Raw genomic sequence first — 16,471 nt, forward strand, 5'->3', positions numbered from 1 at the left:
TTCCTAATGTTATTTGATGAGTTGTTGCTGTCTACAGGGAATTTGTATTTTCTTTGGCTTTTTTATTTCCCAAGGAGCTGGTACTTCTTTTAGAATTCAAATAAATTTGAGAAAGAGCATTTGTATAGTCACTCAATGATCCTACTCTTAGTTCTCATGCTTAAAAGACTAAGCTCCCCGGTGGGCTCAGATCCCTGTGGGAGGACCTGGGCTGCGGTTCCAAGACACTATTTAGAGATTGACAGCCTCACCAGCCAGCAAATAGAGACTCCGGCTGAACAAGTGGTCATATAGCCTTCCACGTAAATAGGGAACAACTTCAAAAAGCATGCCTTCACCGATTATTTGATGATATGGGAAAGTGATCTTGAGATCATGTTACAGCTTGAAAGCAGGAAAGGGATTTAAATACAGTTTGCTTACCAATGACTGTCTCTGGGTGGTAAGATTAAGAGCAGCTTATAATTTTCTGAATCTTGTCACAAATTTTCTGCAATCGATTTGCATCGCTTTTATCTGCAAGAAAGAAGCCAGCAGCGACTTAATCAAATACATGCGAAGAGCATTTCAGCCTGGAAAGGGTCGACAGACCCTGTATAAACGGTGTAAGATGCTGATGGCAGTGGCTCGTGCCTCCCACACCTCCCACCGCACCCCCCCCCCGACCTACCCCGCGCGTGCACACAGCCTTTTTCTTCCAAAGTGCCCCCTCCCCCAATCCAACCGCCTCTCGACCCTCAGTCCTTTAATGTGTGGGACCCGAGGTGCCTTTTCCGTCCCGTCAGTAACTCTCAGTGGCCGGGGTGCGGTGGGCAGCTCTCTCTGCCGGGGATGCCGTCTGGGTGGGGCGCGGTCCCCGTGTGCCGGTGTCGGGGAGGGGACGCGCCTTCGTGTGCGCAGAGCCTCCGGCCCCCTCGGTCCCGCCCGGGAGTCGGGGGTCCCGCCCGGGAGTCGAGGTTCCCTGTGCTCTCCGTCCCGCGTCGCAGCCGGGCTTCCCCGCCGCGGGCCACAGGGTCCGAGGACGGCCGCCCCGCCATCCCGCGCGACCCGAGCGCCGCAGCCCCGCAGCCCCGCAGCCCCCCAGCCCCGCAGCCCCCCAGCCCCGCAGCCCACCGCCAGGGCAATCGGGGGGGGGGGGGGCTCCCCGCGCCGCTGCGGCCAGAGGCTACCGAGGACGCGGCGCGCCCGTTCCTCCGGTCCTCGGGCTCCGCCCCGCGGCCACAGTGCGGGCTGCAGCCGATAGCCGGGCTGGGCGGCGCGGCTCTGGTACCTTCGCCCCCACCCCGGGCTCTCGCGACACCGGTGGCCCGCACGCGCCGGACCACCCGCCAGCCGCGGCCACCTGGTGTCCGTGCCAGAGCACGTGCTCAAGGGGATGTCCGGGAGCACCTGCCCATTTCTAACCCCCTCGACCTTCCCCTTTTGTCCGCCCGCGTTTCCTGGCCTTGAAGACTGTCTGGCGGGTTTGGGTCAGGTTTCCCCGGGCGTGTGAGGTGGGTGGGGCTCCCTAACTGGGGAGGGGATCCGACAGAAGATACTAGACGTAAAGGACCTGTTTTCTCCGTGGATTGCATTGTGTTGAAGCCGGGATCTGGTATTCCTGCCTGACCACCAGAGGGACTGGAAACTTGACCGGGACACGTAGTTAGGAGCAGAAGGGAGGACTGTCCAGGCTGATAACATTTCTAGTCTATTGCCTTCTGAAGTGCACTTGCTGCTTGCTTGCCCCCCACCCCATAGTTTATATTCTGCTCAGTATCACCACCCTCTTAGACGTGTCTGTCAGCTTCGCAAGTTTGGGGGGGGGGGTTAGTGGTGGTGGTGGTGGATGACAGTGGGAGGAGGGATCAGGATTCAAGGCTGGGCCAGGCAGGGCTGAGAAAACGACTGTCCTAGGAGTACCCATGGCCAGGGCTTTATGGAAGAAACTGTCGCATAGGTTATGGCAAATGTGCATTGGAGTTGCATTGGCAGCGTAGAGGAGGCACACCTCTGCACCTTTCACACCAAATCTCAGGGAAGGACAGGAGAGAGGCAGGAGTGCAGGGATAGTGCCTGCAAACTGGAAATGCTGAAGAAGTTCTAAAATATGGAAATCAGCCTTCCTAAGGAAGCAGCTCACTACACACATTTTTGGAGAAGACCGCTCTGGGTGGAGCGTGAGTCAGGGTAGCTGGCAGTGCTGCCTCTGGAGCCGGGAGCAGCAGCGATGAGGGGGAAGGCAGCACCGCCCCCCCCCCCATCACTGCTGCTGAGAGGCCCGCGCGTGAGTGCCACCTGCAGAGCTGTGGAAACAGACTGTGAGCCCCACGATGGAAAAGGCAGGATCTAGATGTCCTCGTGTGCAGAAGACGAACTCCCAGCTCATCCCTCCTGGCAGCACATTTGCTGCCAATGGACGGTCTCACATCCTGAGAGTTAAGTGAGCAAACAAGAGATGCGTCTAGAAGTACAGTTAGTACCTCCAGGAGGCTGACTGGCAGTGAGACACATGGGCAGTCCCCAGTGAACCAGAGCTCCTGATGTCCCCATCCTTGGTAGTCCCCCTTTCGCGCTGGCCCTGGGCTAGCCTCTGACCTGCTTGAATCAGTGCGCTTTGGCAGAAGTGTGCCAGCTCCGGGTGTCAATCTTGTGTTCTGTGTTTGTGCTCTTGGCAGCCCTGAGTCACCATTTAAGAAGTCCAGATACCCCCCACTGGGGAGATGAAGTAGAGATGGAACAGAAAGTCCCCCAGGCTACACGGAGAGAGAGAAGCCTGACTGTCCCGGCTGATCACTACCCCGCCCAACTGACCGGCCAGCTGAATACAGCTATATGGGCCAATGGCAAGACCCAGAGAGCTCCCACCGAGCCTGCCAAGGGTACAGAACCACGAGCAAATAGTTGTTTGAAGCCACAGTTTGGGGCAGTTGGTTAAACAGCAGGAAATAACTGAAACAGAATGCAAGATAACATCACACACACATGCACAAGTCCTGAAAATTAAACATTTGATTGTTGGGCGGGGGGACTGTGTTTCAATTTTTTTTTTAAATTTTTAAAGATTTTTATTTATTTATTTGACAGAGAGAGATCACAAGTAGGCAGAGAGGCAGGCAGAGAGAGAGGAAGGGAAGCAGGCTAGCAGGCTCCCTGCTGAGCAGAGAGCCCGATGTGGGACTTGATCCCAGGATCCTGAGATCGTGACCTGAGCTGAAGGCAGCGGCTTAACCCATTGAGCCACCCAGGCGCCCTCAATTTTTTTTCTTAAGTGGTCTCCTGTGTTTATTCTTCTAGACTACCAGTAACATTTAGAATCACATTGTCAAGTTGTAAAGAGCATGCCATTAAACTTTTTTGTTACAGAAGTAATATATGTATATATTCGTAATAACAAGCCAAATAATGCAAAAGGCATAAAGCTGATTATAATAATTTCTCTCGCTTCCCACTCTATTCCATCCCCCTGACAACCACTGTTTATAGAGTTTAGTGTTATCCTTACAGACCATTCTTTTTGCTTCTAGAAACATGGAAACATATACATGGGATCATGATTTTTTTCTTTTCACTTTAAAATAATGAATATGGGATCATATGGTTGACATTACTATGAAATTTGCTTTTCTTGTTCAAGAGTCAATCATAAAAATGCTTCCTTCCTGGTCAATAAATATAAATATTCTTCATCATTTAATTTTTAAAATTTATTTTTTCTTTCTAACTCTCATCATACGGTAGTTTAAAGAGCTCAGTTATTCTGGAAGGCTTGTGAAAAGCTCTGTTGTTCTCGAGGCAACCTCCCTTGATTCCTTTAGCTCAAAATAACATGTTTATATAGCTACTTATTCACATAAGTATGAACATTGGAGACAATATCTATTTATTTTTTAAAGTTTTTATTTACTCATTTGAAAGACAGAGAAAGAATGACAGTGGGGAGGGGCAGAGGGAAATAGGGAAGCCGTCTCCCTGTTGAGCAGGTAGCCAGATGTAGGACACTATCCCAGGACTCCAAGATCATGACCTGAACAGAAGGCAGATGCTTAACCAGCTGAGCCACTCAGTTGCCTGGAGACAGGATCTATTTACTTCCCAGTATGGAAGATAAGGATTTACTGTCCTCATCTCCAATCCTTATCTCATGAATATGCTCGCTTCCCCACACAATCTCAATATAATTATATCCTAAACATGGCTGGAAATGTGATACACTAGATCAATATTCCATATTTACATTATTGGGACCATGTAATACCCTGTTCATAACTGAAACTCATAGAATTACTTTCCTGAACAAATTTTTACAAGTAATCTCTGTGCCCAATGTGAAGATCAAACTCCCAACCCAGAGATCAATAGTCACAAGCTCCACCAACTGAGCCAGCCAGGTGCCCTGAAACAGCTTTTCTTTTTTTCCTTTGAAGTTAGTAATTGCTTTTGTTTTCCTGTTCTATGAATATATCACTACTCAATCCCAAACACTTTGCCAATTATCTAAATCTCTTCTCAATACTCTTGGAGACATCGAGAATTTTCATCCATTTTGTCTGATGGAAGTATCTTTCCTGAACTAAATCTTCCCTCTTGCTCTGATCTGGGCTGATTCCTGTCCACACTGCCACCCATCATCACCCTAGCGAGTCCTGTTGCTTTTCTCTTGAGCTGGAGTCCTGATTCCTCTGTCCCGTGTCTTTTCTTTCTTGGTTTTTGCCCTCATTTTGGTAGAGTATATGCCCCAGCAGCTTCCTGAGAAGGCCTATGTGACAGGTAAGTATTTTCGGAATTTGCACATCCCAAAAGTTTTTCATTCAGTTCACACGAAATTACTAGTTTTTCTGGGTACAAAATTCAAAGAAATAATTTTCCCTCAGAGACGTTATGGTTCATTGCCTTCTAACATCCAGTGTTACTCTTGAGGGGTCCAAAGCCTCTCTGATTTTTGATCTTTCACCTGTGAACTCTTTTTTGCTCTCTCCCAGGAAGCTTGTAGGTTCTTCTCCAGATCACTAGCCTGTGTGTTTTGTGATGATGTGCTTTGATATGAATCTATTTTATCTTCGCTGAAGAAATCTCTTCTGAAAGCTTTCCGCTAGCTCCAACATATGAGGGTCAAAAATCCACATTTGGGGATGGGCTAACGCTTGGAAAAGTCTTGCCACCAGGTTTGCAGACTGAGTGACTCTTTTGTCTGCTTCTGTTTGAGAATGGGGCACTAAACACATATTGGAAGAGCTGAGTTCATGAGTGGGTTTATCCACAGCGGACTTGTGTAGAGGTCAGGCTGGATCTTTTGTGGGGAACCCTTTTGGGTCTATCCTCATGAGCTAGTCAGAGTCTCTAAAAAGGACCCTTTGACCCCTCGCCCATGAGGCTGAAGCCTCATGGCCAGACCCTGGGCACTAAATGAAAGAAGAGGTTTGAGAAGAAGGTCTCAACATCTAACATGTAAACATCACTTATCCTTCTGGTTCTTTTTTTTTTTTTTTTTAATTTTTTTATTTGTTGGAGAGAGTGAGCACAGGCAGACAGAGTGGCAGGCAGAGGCAGAGGGAGAAGCAGGTTTCCCACTGAGCAAAGAGCCGGATGCGGGACTCAATCCCAGGATGCTGGAATCATGACCCCAGTCGAGGCAGCCGCTCAACCAACTGAGCCACCCAGGCGTCCTGATTATCTTTCTGGTTCTTGAAGGGAGGTCCTGCCCTCTGCTACATCTGGCCTCTAGCAGCCGGCTCAGAGACCATTTATTCTAATCTCTCCACACAGTAAGCTCCCAGTTTTCTTTGGGGAATTGGAAGGGAAGGTTGTTAAGCCGTGTTGAGTATGAAGAGAATCTGAGGATATAGCTGTTTCTTTTTTTTTTTTTTTTAAACATTTTATTTAGGGATCCCTGGGTGGCTCAGTGGGTTGAGTCTCTGACTTTGGCTCAGGTTGTGGTCTTGGGGTCCTGGGGTTGAGCCCTGCATTGGGCTCTTTGCTCGGCAGTGAGCCTGCTTCCACCCCCTCTACTTGTGATCTCTGTCAAATAAATAAATAAAATCTTAAAAAACCATGACTTCATTTATCTTTGCTAGAGAGAGAGAGCAAGCACACAAGCAGTAGAGAAGGGGCAGAGGGAGAATCAGACTCCCTGCTGAGTGGGGAGCCTGATGCTGGGCTCCATCCCAGGACCCTAGAACTATGACCTGAGCTGAAGTCAGTCGCTTAACTGCCCCGCAGGTGCCCAGAGGATATAACTGTTTCTTAAATATTCTCTTAAATAATCCTCCCTCCCCATTTTTTCCAATCTTCTCTTTCACCCCATTTCTAGAAGTACCTGGCACCTTCCATGCCAGAGCCTTTGGGAACCATGTAAAAATCAGGGTCACCCCAGGCTTTTCCCCCTGCCAGGTCCACAGGCAGCTTTCTTGGGTTGGCTATCACTAACTGTTGGTTTTCAGCTTCCAAAATGTCATGGATCCTGTCTCCCATCTCAATCACTATGCTCGTCTTTAATGTCGGTAATGTCTTTCTTTTTTTTTAAAGATTTTATTTATTTATTTGACAGAGAGAGATCACAAATAGGCAGAGAGGCAGGCAGAGAGAGAGGAGGAAGCAGGCTCCCTGCTGAGCAGAGAGCCCAATGTGGGGCTTGATCCCAAGACCCTGAGATCAAGACCTGGGCCGAAGGCAGAGGCTTAACCCTCTGAGCCACCCAGGCGCCCCTGTAAATGTCTTTTAAAAACAATGCCGTAGATGTCAAAAACAGACAGAAATTTGGCTCCGCCTAAAAAAAAATGAAGTGTGGTGGAAATCATAAAAATTCAAATGACAGTAAGATTCATTTTTCCTTATTTTTAATCCTTCTAAATAACATTTACTATAAAGATTAGTCCAAAATGGATCACAGACCTAAGCGTTAAACTATAAAAATGTCTAGAAGAAAATACAGGAGACAATATTTTTGACTTTAGGTTAGGCAGAAATCTATTAAACACCACACCAAAATCATGATCCCTCAGAGAAAAAACTGGATTCCATCAAACTTAAAAACTTACACTGGGGGTGCCTGGGTGACTCAGTTGGTTAAGCATCTGCCTTCTGCTCAGATCACCATCCCCAGGTCCTGGGATCAAGCCCCACATCGGGCTCCCTGCTCAGTGGGGTCCAGCTTCTCCCTCGCCCTGTACGGCTCCCCGTGCTTGTGCTCTCTCTCTCTCTTTGAAATGAATAAATAAAATCTTAAAAAACAAAAAACTTACACTGTTCAGATAACATTCTCAAGAGAAAAAAAGGACAAGCCATAGTTTGGGAGACAATATTTGCAAAACATGTATCCAATAAAGGATTTGGACCTAGAATATATGAAGAAGTCTTAAAACTCAGTAATAAGAAAAAAAAAAAACAATAATAAATGGGCAAAAGACTCCAATAGCTTCTTCCCCAAAGGAGATTTATTCATGGTAAACAAGCACATGAAAAAATCCTAAGATATTGCTCTTTAGTGAAATGCAAATTAAAGCCACAAGGTCTATTAAAATAGCTAAAAATAGGACGCCTGCTTCTTCCTCTCCCTTTGCCCCTCCTTCCCGCTTGCTCCTGCTTTCTCTGTCGAATAAATAAATGAAATCTTTGAAAAAATAAAACAAAATATCGCCCTAAAAGTCAGCATTAGAACGGAAGTGCTTTAACGGGAACTTTAAAGCGATAATCCAGGCAAGGATTGCCAAAAGCCCAGCCTGCATCTCCCTCTGCCCTTCCCCCCAACCTCCTCTCATGCTTTTTCTCTCTCTGACAAATAAATAGAAATCTCAAAAAAAAAAAAAAAGCTAAAAACATAAAAACCAAATTCTCGACTATGACCACGGTGGACGAGGATGTGGAGCAGTTACAGATCTCACCATGAGAGATTGGGTAGCCACTCCGGGAAACGGTTTGGCAGTTTCTTTTCTTTTCTTTTCTTTTCTTTTTTTTTAAAATTTTTTAAAGATTTTTATTTATTTATTTGAGAGAGAGGCAGTGAGAGAGAGCATGAGCGAGGAGAAGGTCAGAGGGAGAAGCAGACTCCCCGTGGAGCTGGGAGCCTGATGCGGGACTCGATTCCAGGACTCCGGGATCATGACCTGAGCCGAAGGCAGTCGTCAAACCAACTGAGCCACCCAGGCGTCCCAGTTTGGCAGTCTCTAATAAAGTTAAACATACACTTAACAGTTTTTTCGTAAAGTTAAGCGTACTCCTAGCATGAGGTTCAGCAATTTCACTCCTCAATATATATATATGAAGATATATACACACAAACACATGTATACATACATTTATTTATTTGTTTATTTAAAGATTTACTTATTTATTTATTTGACAGACAGAGATCACAAGTAGGCAGAGAGAGGAGGAAGCAGGCTCCCCGCTGAGCAGATAGCCTGGTGTGGGGCTCGATCCCAGGACCACCCAGGCGCCCCTTTAATTGATTTCTTAAGAGAGAGATGTGGGGAGCGGCAGAGGGAGAGGGAAAGAGATGGTCTCAAGCAGGCTCCGTGCTCAGGGCAGAGCCAACGCAGGGCTCTATCTCATGACTCCAAGATGAAATCAAGGGTCAGATGCTTCCACCAACAGAGCACCCAGGCGCCCCTCCACTCTTCGGTATTTATCCAAGCGAAGAGGAAACTCAAGTTCACACAAAAATCTGTACAAGGATGTCTGTTGTAGCTTCATTCATAATTGCCAAGAACTGGAAATAAGCCAAATGTCCTTCAGCTGGTGAACAGATAAATTACGGTACATCCTTACAAGGGGAAACTCCCCAGTGACACAAGGAAGTGAACTGTGGATATGTACAATCGCGAGAATCTCAAATGCATTATGGTTAAGCGAAAGAAGCCAGACTGAAAAGCTAAGTATTATATCATCCCACGTATAGGCCATTCAGGACTAGGGGACTAGGCAAACCTATCCATGATTGTGGGGGGCTGGGGGTAGGGGCAGGAGTTGGCAACACAAAGCAAATTCTGGGAGGTGATTGTGGTGGTGGTCTCCCCGTTGTATGTATTTGTCAAAAGTTATAGAACTGGGGCGCCTGGGTGGCTCGGTGGGTTAAGCCGCTGCCTTTGGCTCGGGTCATGATCTCAGGGTCCTGGGATCAAGTCCCGCATCGGGCTTTCTGCTCAGCAGGGAGCCTGCTTCCCTTCCTCTCTCTCTGCCTGCCTCTCCGTCTACTTGTGATTTCTCTCTGTCAAATAAATAAATAAAATCTTAAAATTTGTTAAAAAAAAAAGTAAAAGAACTGCATTCCATAAAGGATAAACTTTATTGCATGATAATTATACTTCGACTAAATGTATTTCATTTTATTTACTGGTGCTTTGGCAGGGAGAAAAAGTATGTACCCGAGCTCATTCGGTAGTCTACCTGAAAACATTCCATATGCATTTTATTTATTTATTTTTATTTTTATTTTTTTTTAAAGATTTTATTTATTTATTTGACAGAGACTCGGCGAGAGAGGGAACACAAAAGCAGGGGGGCAGTGGGAGAGGACCCTGGGATCATGACCTGAGCTGAAGGCAAGGCGCTTAACAACTGAACCACCCAGGCGCCTCTCGTTATGCAATTTTGAAAGTTCTTTCATAACCTCTAGTTAGTTTTACTACACTTTTCTATTAAAAGGCATTATATGGAATAATACGATGAATCATAGAATTTAGAAATACTGCTTTGTCGCTCTCTCATTTTATGAAACTATTTGATCCAAATTGCTCCTTTGGTATCATTATTCTTGTTTTTACTGCTGGGACTGTTGAGGACTTTCATCAGAGCTACTTGAAAACAAGTCATTTGTTTGCATCATGCAAGATGCTCCCCCTGGAAATGTCACTCCCAGAAGCCCACCAGCTATTTGTGACCTTCACCTGCTATGTAAATTATTAATTTTTCTATGAAAATATAAAACGGACAATGTAGAGAGGAAATACAAGGAAACTCCATATTCCCGTCCCTCAAAATTAGCAATTATCAAGCTTTTGGCACACTTGCCTAATCTATTCTTTTTTGTTATTAAGTGTTTGAAACTCCAGAATTCACATCTCTTCAACTCTACATTTCTAACATATGGATTTTTTATTCAAAACCACACTGCCGTTATGATGCCTAAAATAATAATAATAATAATATTCTTTGGTGTTGTCTGACATCTAGTCCATTGCTTTCCAGATTTTCCAAGTGTTCCAAGAATGTCTTTTTATACAGTTGCCTCATTTGAATCTGGATCTGGTTAAGTCCACACACTTTTTTTTTTTTTGAAAGAGAGTAAACGAGAGAGAGCATGGGGTGGGGGTGGGGGGACCAAGAGGGGCAGAGGGAGAGGGCAAAGCAGACACCCCGCTGAGCAGGGAACCCCACTCAGGGCTCAATCCCAGGACCCTGGGATCATGACCTGAACCGAAGACAGGCGCTTAACGACTGAGCCACCCAGGCACCCCTGGATATTCTTTTTTAAAAGTTTATTTCTTTATGTATTTGTTTACTTGTTTAAGTAATCTCTACACCCAGCATGGGGCTCAAACTCACAACCCTGAGATCAAGCGTCTCGTTTTCCTTTGGTGAGTCAGCCAGGCACCCCAAGTCCACGCTCTCTTAATCTAGAGCATTCCTTGCTCTCACCCTTCTTCATACTATTACCTTTTTGAAGAAAACAGCCCAGTTATCCTGTACAACGTCCTCTATTCCAGATTTGTCTGTTTTGTGCCTTTGCGATGGCACTGAACTTGTTCCTTTATCCTCAGTATTTCCTGTGAACACAAAGTTAGGTCTAAAGTCTTGATTAGATTCAGGTTTAAGTTTCCTATTGAACCTTTCAGGGGTGCTTAGTGGCGGTGCTAAGTACTTCACATCTCATGTCCTTGGAAGTCACATACCGTCAGGTTGTTCCATTCTTAGTGATGCCAATACTGATCTGTGGCTCTGGTTGGTAATCACCTGAAGCCTCCGTTATAAAAGACGCCCACCAACTTTTCATTTATACCATACCATTTAAAAATAACCTGGTCCTCTTCATGCACAGAAAAATGTGGAAATGCAAGGAGGAGAAAATAATCCTTCATGTTTCCGCCACTGAAAACCATGACAAATACTGCCTTCTAAGATAATTTCTTTCTATTTAGTGCATTCCCTTTTCCTTGCTGTGGTCATACTGATGTAAAATTTTATATTCCACAGGAAGTTTCAGGCATTACTAAAGCTTTATGAATGTTACTTTAATTGCTGTGGTGTACTAATTGTCAGCGTTGTTAAAGCGTCTGAGCCTGAGTAGGGTAAGGCTGGCAGGCAATAGGGAAGCATCTTGATTTCTACAAGGCTGGGGGTTGGGGTGGTGTGGGCTGAGGGGTGACAATGGAGAGTTTTGCTGTGGTCTTGAGCAGCGCTCACTCCTGCCCGGGCCCTCAGGCTTTAGAGCTTCACCCCCTGGACTCACTCACTCATGGAGAGAAGTGCTCTTTGACCCTGACACCTGGATCTTGAAACCATCCCATATAAAAGCACAAACCAGGGCACTTGGGTGGCTCAGTCGGTTAAGCAGCCACTTTTGGCTTGAATCATGATCCCAGGGTCCTGGGATCGAGTCCTGCATCAGGCTCCAGCTCAGTGGAAATCCTGCTTCTCTCTCTCCCTCTGCTGGCTGCTCTGCCTACTTGAGCTCTCTCTCCTGTCAAATAAATAAATAAAATCTTAAAAACAACAACAACACAAACAAAGAATATTTATTGCGGTATTGGTTTTGTTTTTTTTTTTTTAAAAGATCTTATTTGTTTATTTGACAGACAGAGATCACAAGTAGGCAGAGAGGCAGGCAGAGAGACAGAGGGGGAAGCAGGCTTCCTGCTGAGCAGAGAGACCATTCGGGGCTCGATCCCAGGACACTGGGATCATGACCTGAGCTGAAGACCGAGGCTTTAAACCACTGAGCATCTAGGTATCCCTGCAGTATTGGTTTTAATAGCAACAACTTAGTGTCCAACCACAGAACAAATGAAAAAATAAATAACAATAGAAATTATAAAGTTATTTTGGGGCGCCTGGGTGACTCAGTTGGTTGAGCCACTGCCTTCAGCTCCGGTCATGATCCTGGAGTCCTGGGATCGAGCCCCGCACCAGGTTTCCCCTGCTCTACAGGGAGCCTGCTTCTCCCTCTCCCTCTCCCGCTGCTTGTACTCTCTCTCTCTCTCTGTGTGTCAAATAAATAAATAAGATCTTAAAAAAAAAAAAAAAAGGAAGAAAAATAAAGAAATTATAAAGTTATTTTTAAAATGTGTATGGAGTGGTTTTCAGATAATGACTGCAGATGGAATATATACCCAGACTTTTTCTTTGTCAAATGAATTTATTTCAACAATATTAGTTGAAATATAATTATCATATACTCATGCTCCACATGCAGGAGCAGACTATGGGAAGATCCAAGGTTGGAGGGCAGCAGGAAAGAGAGGGACTAGCAAGTAGAGGGGTTTAGAGGGAGGCTTGGACGGATCAGTGAATGTGGAGTCTAGGAACTGAGAGGGAACCAGGTGTGTATGGGCTTGGTGACAGTGCCACCACCTCCACTCAGTCCTTCAGGTGCCATAACAGAGTACCATAGACTGGGTGTATTATTAACCACAGAAGTTTTTTGTTTTTTGTTTTTTTTTTAAGATTTTATTTATTTATTTGACAGACAGAAATCACAAGTAGGCAGAGAGGCAGGCAGAGAGAGAGGAAGGGAAGCAGGTTCCCTGCTGAGCAGAGAGCCCAACGCAGGGCTCTATCCCAGGACCCTGGGATCATGACCTGAGCCGAAGGTAGAGGCTTTAACCCACTGAGCCACCCAGGCGCCCCTCAACCACAGAAGTTTAATTCTCACCCGTTCTGGATGCTCCGAAGTCCAGGATCAAGGCAGCAGCAGACTTGGTGTCTGGTGAGAGCCCACTTCCTGGTTCACAGACTGCCATCTTGCCGGGAGCTCTCACTGGGGGATGGGGAAGCCAACTCTTTGGGGTTTCTTTTATAAGGGCACTAATCCCATTTATGAGGACTCTACCCTCATGACCTAATTACCTCTCAAAGGCCACACTTGCTTTTTTTTTTTTTTTTTTTTAAAGTAATCTCTAAACCCAATGTGGGGCTTGAACTCAAGAGTTGCATTCTCCACCAACTGAACCAGCCTGGCATCCCCCCACTTCCTAATCCCATCTCACTGGGGATTGGGTTTCAACATATGAATTTTGGTGAAAGGGGCACAAACATTCAGTTTATTTTATTTTATAAAAAGATTTTATTTAACAGAGAGAGAGAGAGATCACAAGTAGACAGAGAGGCAGGCAGAGAGAGAGGGGGGAAGCAGGCTCCCCGCTAAGCAGAGAGCCCGATGTGGGACCCAATCCCAGGACCTTGGGATCAGGACCCGAGCTGAAGGCAGAGGCTTTAACCCACTGAGCCACCCAGGCGCCCCAAACATTCGGTTTATAGCACTAGCTAAGTGAGTGCTAGCTTATGCAGGAAGCAGAACAGTTTGCTCTTTGCCACTCTCCCCAAAACATTTGTGGGTCCCCTTCATTCCATCTTTTCACAAAACCCAGTGTTCGAAATGCAATGCTGATAATGGTGGGAACTGTGGTTTAGTTTCAGTGGTACTGGACTCAGATTGCCAGCTGTCTGAAACTATTTTTTTTTTTTTGGAGTACACTATTATATTATACTACTATATTGTTTGACTTGTTTTTAATAATGAGTAGATATTATTTTATTTATTTGTTTAAAGGGGGTGCTGTTATTTGCCTGATCTGCCGTGTACCCATCACATACATATTTGTTTTCAAACATATACGTATATTTATACACATATACATGCACACGAAAAGGCAGGGCCACCAGCCCAAAACAACTAACGGGGATCCCCTAGGAGTAGGAGAGAAAGTGGGTTGGGTTGGTTATCTTGTCTGAGGTATTATGTCTGAGGCCTTTTATTCCTTCCTTTCTGTTTGAATATCTTTCTAGAAGTACATATTTCTTTCAGGATAAAAGTAAACTAAGATAAATGTTTCTACCCGTAAATCCCTACTCTGCAAACTGGGACTGCACACAGGAATAGTAAGACCCAGGAGCACCTGGGTGGCTGTCAGGAGAGCATGTGACTCTTGATCTCCCGGTGGTGAGCTTCCTTACTCAAAAAAATTTAAAATAAATGAAACAACACAAAACCCCACACAAGGCCCAGACCCCACCCATGGCCTTCTGTAAAACTCCCCAGAGCAATGGAATGTGCAGCCAAGCTTGAAACCACTGAATTAGATCTAATAATTCCATTTTTAGTAACTTAGCCTAAAAAGTCAGACGAGGACAAAGATTCAAGGACTTTGATTACCATATTATTATGATATATTTTAAAGGATATAAACCCAAGCCTCTTGTTCTCCAATGGAATACTCCACATACTTTAAAAATCATGTTTTGAAGACTAGGATGGAAAACCATGTATGGTGTGATCGTGTAATATTTATAGCAGAAAATGTGAACGATTCAAAGTCCCTGGAGGCGCCTGGCTGGCTGGTGAAGTCCGCGACTCTTGATATCGGGGTTGTGGGTTCAAGCTCCCATTGGGTATAGAGAGTACTTAAAAAACAAATCTTTAAAAAAATAAATAAATAAAAAATAAAAAATGTTAAAACCTTTAAAAAGGAAACAGATAGGGTGCTTACGTGGTTCAGTAGGTTAAGGGTCTGCATTTGGCTAGGATCATGATCCTGGGGTCATGGGATGGGGCCAACACAGTGGGCTTCCGCTCAGTGGAGAGTCTGCTTCTCTTTCTCCCTCTGCTCCTCCCCCCTGGTTGTGCTGTGCGTGCTCGCTCTCTCTCTCTGTCAAATAAATAAATAAAATCTTTTAAAAAAAGAGAGAGAAAGAAAGAAAGATAGTCCCTGGGATATGAGATGGTGAACTATTTGTATTTTTGCTTTTCTCTTTTTCATTATTTTCTAATGGTCTGACAATGAACATGCATTACTTTTAACAAGGGTGAGAAATGGTAAAACAAAAAAACTTGTGCTATGTTGTCAGAGTTTTGTGGTTTTTTAGAAGATTTTATTTATTTATTTATCTACCTATCTATATATAACATGGGGGGTAGGGGGAGGGGCAGAGGGAGAGAGAGAATCTCAAGCAGATTCCCCGCTCAGGGTGAAGCCTCCCTCCGAAACCAGCCCCAGCTCCCTGAGATCATGACCTCCACGGAAATCAAGAGTCAGATACTTAACCCACTGGGCACCACCCAGGAACCCCTATGCAGTCCTTTTAAGAAATACAAGGAGACCATGACGGATGCCATGAATTCCTTTTGGCGACATCTTTGGGCTCCCAAATAAACACCATGAACCAAGCTCCCCTTCCCGAGTTGAAAACATATATGGACAAGAAATTATCATGAACATTGAATGGTGTCGGGGGTTTGATACCTTTATGAATCCTGTGCCAGATGAGTGTGGGGAGATGGGAGCTAGTGAGCAGCAGAATAATATTGGAATGGTGGGAATATGAAGAAATAGTCTTATCACGTTAGAAGCCTTGAACGGAACATAAACCATGAGTGTATTCAGCAGAAAAACCAACTCCTTCCACATGTCCCCGCTCCATAACACCTGTTCCACCACAACATAAAAATCAGGTCATGTGCATTTTCTACCCAAAGTTTTAGTTTAAATAAACTTTTGTAATAGTCAAAAGAAAAATAAAAGAAAAAAGAGAAGAGAAAGAAAAGAAAAAATAAAAGAAGAGAAAAGAACTACAAAGTGAAACCGTCAACCTAGAAAAAGAACTTGGTCACCATCTCCTTTCCAGACACGGGGCCCTAAATTAATCTGCCTCAGACATCCCGCCTCCACGCCTCTTGTTCTCACCCCTTGTACCTCCTCGGCCCTTCGTTCCTCCCTTTTCCATCCTCCCCAGAGTCCTGACACTCTTCTTCAGAGAAGTCACCCCCTGACACACCCCAAACCCACTGAGATGGAGGAGGGGGCGAGGAGTAGAGGGTGTTGTGCCCAGGGAGGCCGTCCAGGATTGCAGTGCCAGCTCTCTCTGCCCGGCGTGTCGTCTGGGAGACGCGGTCCCCGTGTGCCCGTGTCGGGGAGGGGACCCGCTTTAGTGTGCGCGGCGCCTCCGCCCTCCTCGGTCCTGCCCGGGAGTCGGGGCTCCCCGCGCCCTCCGTCCCGCGTCCCAGCCAGGCTTCCCCGCCGCGGGCCACAGGGTCCGAGGACGGCCTCCCCGCCACCCCGCGGGTCCCGAGCGCCGCAGCGCCGCAGCGCCGCAGCGCCGCAGCGCCGCAGCCCCGCAGCCCCGCAGCCCCGCAGCCCCGCAGCCCCGCAGCCCCGCAGCCCCGCAGCCCCGCAGCCCCGCTCTGGGGCAACCGGGGCCCCTGCGGCGCTGCGGCCAGGGGCGACCCAGGACGCGGTGCGCCCGCTCCTTCCCCGCGGCGGAGGCCAGGTGCTCGGGCGTC

At 46.2% G+C, this 16,471-nt stretch overlaps 1 pseudogene; it reads left to right on the plus strand.

The window, feature by feature from the left end:
• Positions 1 to 15,349: 15,349 nt before the first annotated feature.
• Positions 15,350 to 15,558, plus strand: LOC131815610 (small nuclear ribonucleoprotein G-like; annotated as a pseudogene).
• The last annotated feature ends 913 nt before the right edge of the window (positions 15,559 to 16,471 follow it).

Source organism: Mustela lutreola, chromosome 15, assembly GCF_030435805.1.
Source record: "Mustela lutreola isolate mMusLut2 chromosome 15, mMusLut2.pri, whole genome shotgun sequence".
NCBI classification, from domain to species: Eukaryota; Metazoa; Chordata; class Mammalia; order Carnivora; family Mustelidae; genus Mustela; species Mustela lutreola.